Consider the following 6,647-nt stretch of genomic DNA (forward strand, 5'->3'; position numbering starts at 1 on the left):
TACTTTTGCTTTTCTCTTTTTCAAGTCTTCTCTGGGCTCCTTCCCTCACCTCCCTCCCCATTGTCCTACCTCACAACAACCCTTCTCTCCTCCCCAGGACCCCGCCTGTCTCTGCACAAGGTCCCTGGAGGTCTTGTCTTCGTCCACGCCTCCCTGCTCTCCTTCGCTCCTCTTCGCGGGTCCCCTATCCCCCCTTATTTTCCCCGCTCCCCCTCACCAACTGCAACCCTGTCGTGCGGGTGGCGTCCAGGGGGCGGGCGGGCTGGCAAACGTGGAGCAGAAGATGCGAAGGGACGTGCAGGAGCCCACGGGGCCCAGCGGGTCGTGGGCCCCACGGGGCCCAGCGGGTCGTGGGCCCCACTGGGCTCAGGTGGGGGTGGCAGACCCGGGGGTCTCCGGGGGTCGCTGGGCTCTGAGGCAACGAGGAGAAAGGAGGGGCGAAGGCCATTCGGCTGCCCTTCTAGCTTCAGACTCTCCCAACGCACAGGTTTCAACGTGACAAACAACACGATCTGGAAAAAGAAAGCTTTAGGATTTTGGTGTCTACAAAGAAACCAACCTGCCGGGTTTTCCGAGGCTATGGAGCCGACACAGTTGTGCCGCAGAAAGCGGGTGGCACCGCCTGGTGGTTAGTCACAAGTCCCTCTTTTCTGAGACAAACACTGGCACCTCAAGTCTCTGTGGCGCAACCGGTCAGCGCGTTCGGCTGTTAACCGAAAGGTTGGTGGTTCAAGCCCACCCAGGACGCTTGTCTCACTTTTAAAAATTTAGTATTTCGTCCGTTCTAGTCTGCACATCTCTCACGTAAAGACAGAGAAAGACATCGTTTACCCCGCCGTCCCATGTCCACCGCACGAGGACCTGAAGCAGGGTCCTCCCAGAGAACCAACTAGGTGCACTTCAGAAATACTGGAAGAGGAGATTATTATCCTTTTCACTACTTTTGACAAAGGAATTTCTTCCATTGTTTGTACTGTTATTCAACCCTGTCTGCATATAGGTACTTTGTTCTAGGATTTTGTCATTACAGATAACGCTGGAGTCATCCTTGTTGTACACGTCACTTTGGCCCCTTGTGCAAGTATTTCCATGGGGCAGAGTCCTGGAAGAGCGCTTGCTCTATCATTATGTTTACATGGTTTTTATCGAATTCCCTTTTATCTCCTTTGTTGGCTTATTAACTACAACCCTTTGTTTTTGTTAGTTTAGTGATTGCTTTAGGGTTTCTAGTATACATCTTTAACTTTTCATTGTCTGCCTTCAAGTGATAGTCTACCTCTTCACATTTCTCCCCTGCCAGCCTTTATGCTCTCATTATCATGCACTTTAGTCTTAAATATGCTACAAACTCTACAACCCATTGTTATTGCTTTTGTTTAAATAGTCAAATATTTTAAAAGAGATTTAAATCACCAGAAAACCACTTATATATTTACCCACGTAGATACTATTTCTGGTGTTGTTCATTCCTGTGTGTAGATCCAGATTTCCGTCTGGAATCAGTTTCCTTCTGCCTGGAGGACCCCTTTAACATTTCTTGTGGTGTGGGTCTGCTGGTGAAGAATTCTTTCAGCTTTACTATGTCTTAAAATGTCTTTATTCACCTTCATTTTTTGAAGTTTGCTTTTTTTCTTTTAATACTTTGAAGATATTGCTCCACTGTCTTCACTTGCAAGGCTTCTGATGAGAAATCTTTGTAATCTTTATCGTTGCTCCTCGGTATGAACCATGTCTTTTTCCTGTGGCTGCTTTTAAGATTTTTCTCTTTTTCACTGGATTTGAGCAATTTAATTAAGATGCACTTAGGTGTATTTTTCTTCATGTTTCTCCTGCTTCTGGGGCCAATGGATTTATAATTTTCATTATGATTGTTTTGTGGGAATGTCTTTCTGCCATGTTTAGTTTGTCTATAGGGATGTTTTCCTTCTCCTTATTTTCTTTTTGATTTTACTTTTGTAGATTTTTAAAGAATCAATAATAAAGAGTTTGCAAAAATTATATGAGATGCTGGGTTCACATAGAATAATTGCAGCTATATATTTCTGAATTTCATCACACATTCCCCAAAGACCAAATAAATCAACTGGAAAGGCATTGTTAGAGTTTTCACTCTATTCCATATGCTTAGTATAGCTAGAGGACAGAAAATATTGTGAAATTCAATTTCTGTCTATTTAAGGAAATGACTAGTTCAAAACCAACAGAGCCAGTTCTGGTGGCTATAGTAACAGAGATCAACCAAAGAATGCCCCAAACACACTCACAAACACACATACACACATGCATATACACACACAGATATAAACATACACACCCACCCACACATATGAAGAGATTTTAGTTTATTTGATACATTAAAAACTCAGAAAACAGAGAAAGTGGACTAAATTGAGGTTTTTAAAACAAAGATATTGAAAATATTATAAATGCTTTGGTAATTATAGCATACATTTCAAAAAACTTACTGGGGTTAAGAATGAAATATGATCCCTACCTCCGCATAACAAAAGAGATTTCCATGTAGATTAAATACCTAGATGTGAGAAGAAACCTAAAGTGATTTTAGTTGGTATTTTCATTATCTCATGAAAAGGTACTGGCCATTTTGCATCGGACATTCATATTGTCTACTATGCCGGCAACAACTTGAAGAGGAATGGCATTACATTCAACATCAAAAGGAACATTTCAAGATCTATCCTAAAGTACAAGGCTGTCAGTGATAGAATAATATCCATAAGCCTGCAAGGAAGACCAGTTAATACGATTATTATTCAAATTTACGCACCAACCACTAAGGCCAAAGATGAAGAAATTGAAGATTTGTACCAACTTCTGCAGTCTGAAATTGAGCCAACATGCAATCAGGATGCATTGATAATTACCGGAGATTGGAATGTGAACTTTGGAAACAAAGAAAAGGGATCAATAGTTGGAAAATATGGCCTTGGTGATAGAAGCTATGCCAGAGATCGAATGATAGAATTTTGCAAGACCTAGAACTTCTTCATTGGAAATACCTCTTTTCACCAACATAAACAGCAACTGTACACATGAACCTCACCAGATGGAATACACAGGAATCAAATCGACTACATCTTTGGAAGAGACAATGGAAAAACTCAATATCATCAGTCAGAACAGGGCCAGGACAGACCATCAATTCCCCATATGCAAGTTCAAGTTGAAACTGAAGAAAATTAGAACAAGTCCATGAAATCCAAAGTACGACCTTGAGCATATCCCACCTGAATTTAGAGACCATCTCAAGAGTAGATTTGATGCATTGAACACTGAAGACCAGACGAGTTGTGGAATGACATCAAGGACATCTTACATGAAGAAAGCAAGAGGCCGTTAAAAAGACAGGAAAGAAAGAAAAGACCAAAATGGATGTTAGAAGAGACTCTGAAACTTGCTCGTGAACGTCGAGTAGCTAAACAGGAAGAAATGATGAAGTGAAAGAACTGAACAGAAGATTTCAAAGAGCAGCTCGAGAAGACAATGTAAAGTATTATAATGACATGTGCAAAGAGACCTGGAGATGGAAAACCAAAAAGGAAGAACATGCTCTGCATTTCTCAAGCTGAAAGAACTGAAGAAAAAATTTAAGCCTCGAGTTGTAATATTAAAGGATTCTATGGGAGAAAATATTAAATGACTCAGGAAGCATCAAAAGAAGATGGAAGGAATACACAGAGTCACTACACCAAAAAGAACTGGTCGATGTTCAACCATTTCAGGAGGTACCATATGAGTAGGAACCAATGGTACTGAAGGAAGAAGTCCAAGGTGCACTGAAGGCAGTGGTGAAAAACAAAGCTCCAGGAACTGATGGAATACCAACTGAGATGTTTTGACAAACGGATGCAGCGCTGGAAGATCTCATTGGTATATGTCAAGACATTTGGAAGAGAGGTACCTGGCCAACCGACTGAAAGGGATCTGTATTTATTCCTGTTCACAAGAAAGGTGATCCAACCAAATGTGGACATTATCGGACAATATCATTGATATCACAAGTAAGTAAAATTTTGCTGAAAATCATTCAAAAGTGGCTGCAGCAGTATATCAACAGGGAACTGCCAAGGGTTCATGCCGGATTCAGAGGAGGACCTGGAACCGAGGATATCATTGCTGATGTCAGATGGATCCTGGCTGAAAGCGGAGAATACAAGAAAGATGTTTACCTCTGTTTTACTGTCTATGTAAAGGCATTCAACTGTGTGGATCACAACAAATTATGGATAACATTGCGAACAATGGGAATTCCAGAACACATAATTGTGCTCATGATGAACCTGTACGTAGATCGAGAGGCAGTCCTTTGAAGAGAACAAGGTGATACTTCGCAGTTTAAGTCAGGAAAAGTATGTTTCAGGGTTGTATCCTTTGACCATACCTATTCAATCTGTATGCTGAGCAAATAATCTGAGAAGCTGGACTATATGAAGAATAACAGGGTGTCAGGATTGAAGGAAGACTCATTAACAACCTGCGTTATGCAGGTGAAACAACCTTGGTTGCTGGAAGTGAAGAGGACTTGAAGCGCTTACTGATGAAGATCAAAGACCACAGCCTTCAGTATGGATTACACCTCAACAATAAAGAAAATCAAAATCCTCACAACTGGACAAACAAGCAACATTATGATAAATGGGGAAAAGATTGAAGTTGTCAAGGATTTCTTTTACTTTGATCCACCATCAACACCCATGGAAGCAGCAGTCAAGAAATCAAAAGATGCACTGCATTGGGCAAATCTGCTGTGAAAGACCTCTTTAAAGTATTGAAAAGCAAAGATGTCACCTTGAAGACTAAAGTGCGCCTGACCCAAGCCATGGTGTTTTCAGTCACCTCCTATACATGTGAAAGCTGGACAATGAATAAGGAAGACCGAAGAAGAATTGATGCCTTTGAATTGTGGTGTTGGAGAAGAATATTGAATATGCCATGACCTGGCAAAAGAAGGAACAAATCTGTCTTAGAAGAAGTACAAGCAGAATGCTCCTTAGAAGCAAGAATGGTGACACTACATCTCACATACTTTGGACATGTTGTCAGGAGGGATCAGTCCCTGGAGAAGGACATCATGCTTGGTAAAGTAGAGGGTCCATGAAGGGGAGGAAAACCCTCAATGAGATAGATTAACATGGTGGCTGCAACAATGGGCTTAAGCATGGCAGCCATTGTGAGGATGGTGCAGGACAGGGCAGTGTTTTGTTCTGTTGTACATAGGGTCATTATGAGTCAGAACTGACTGTATGGCACCTAACAACGAGAACATACATACATGTATACATACATGCATATACATATATATATATAGAGAGAGACAGATTTATCTTAAGGAAATGGCTCACATGGTTGTTGAGGCTGGGAAGTCCCAAGTCCATGGGTCAGACATCATGCTAGAGGCTTATCCTGTCTCACTTAGCCCCAGGGGCTGACAAATCCAAGATCCACAGATAAAATGGCAGGCCGCTGACTCAAGTCCAAAGAAATGAGGTCAGATGATGACAAGCTGGATGCAGAATCCAGAGCAAGCAAAAGAGCTTTGCCAAAATGTCCATACATATATTGGATGCAGGCCACACAACCGAGGAAACCCCCTTTACAACTGTGTGATGGTTAAGATTGTGTGTCAACTTGGCTGGCCCATGATTCTCTGTGTTTTAATGTAATCACTCCCATGATTGAATATACTGTGAGTAGCCAGTCAGATGAAAAGGAGTCTCCTTGGGGGTATGGCCCACATCTGTATATAAGCAGACGTTCTGCCTTTTTGCTCTCTCTGGATCCTGCGGCTACTTTTTGTCGTTTCATCTCCCGTTCTTGGGACTTGAGCTGTCATCTTATGTGCCAAACCTGGGATTCTTAGATCTGCACAGCCTGTGAGGGGGAGCCCTGCTCTCCGACCTTCCGATCTTGGGCTTGCCAGCTTGTGGCTGTGTGACTTGGGAGAGGCCTCTTCCCTGATCCACGGACTTGGGACTTTCTAGCCTCTACAATCACGTGAGCTGTTTCCTTGATATAATCTCTCTCTCTATATATATTTATACACTTTACTGGTTTTGCTTCTGTAGAGAACTCAGCCTAAGACATTTGGTACCGGGAGTGGTTCTAGAGAAACAAAATTGTAAGGATGAGTTTTCTAAATTGGTCCTCAAGTCTGGTTAGTCAGGAAGACGTTGATGACTCTGCTTCCAGCAGTAAAGAGGTCACTGCTAGTCCATGGAGCGAGGTGGTGATACAAATATGCAAAATATCACCACTGGTAGCTCAGGTATTGGTGAAAGGTGAGGCTCAGGGTGAACTCAGGCTCAGGTGTGTGAATCTTTCTACAGCTTTGTCAGAATGAGAAGTATAAGGAAGCTGGTTGGTTTCTCCTACTTTCGCTAGACAAACTGATGAAGGAAAGAGATCCACTCTGGGCTTCAGAGTCAAGGCTCAAGTGCCACATACATGACATCAAGGTTTCCACTTGTGCTTTGAAAGAAAGCCTTATTTCTTGTAGTAACAGAGCCAAAATTGCTGAAAACCAAACCCAGAGTCTTATTGTAAGAGTGGCTGAATTACAACACCAGCTCAATTGCAAACCTCGAGAGGTGTCTGAGGTTAAAGTAAGTGCATTGACTGGGAAGAGA

At 42.2% G+C, this 6,647-nt stretch overlaps 1 non-coding gene across 1 annotated transcript; it reads left to right on the forward strand.

Moving 5' to 3' along the window:
- Positions 1 to 674: 674 nt before the first annotated feature.
- Positions 675 to 747, forward strand: TRNAN-GUU (transfer RNA asparagine (anticodon GUU)). Its single transcript has one exon. It is a non-coding gene; the product is annotated as a tRNA-Asn (tRNA).
- The last annotated feature ends 5,900 nt before the right edge of the window (positions 748 to 6,647 follow it).

This window comes from Trichechus manatus, unplaced genomic scaffold (genome assembly GCF_000243295.1).
Source record: "Trichechus manatus latirostris isolate Lorelei unplaced genomic scaffold, TriManLat1.0 scaffold00400, whole genome shotgun sequence".
Classification (NCBI taxonomy): Eukaryota; Metazoa; Chordata; class Mammalia; order Sirenia; family Trichechidae; genus Trichechus; species Trichechus manatus.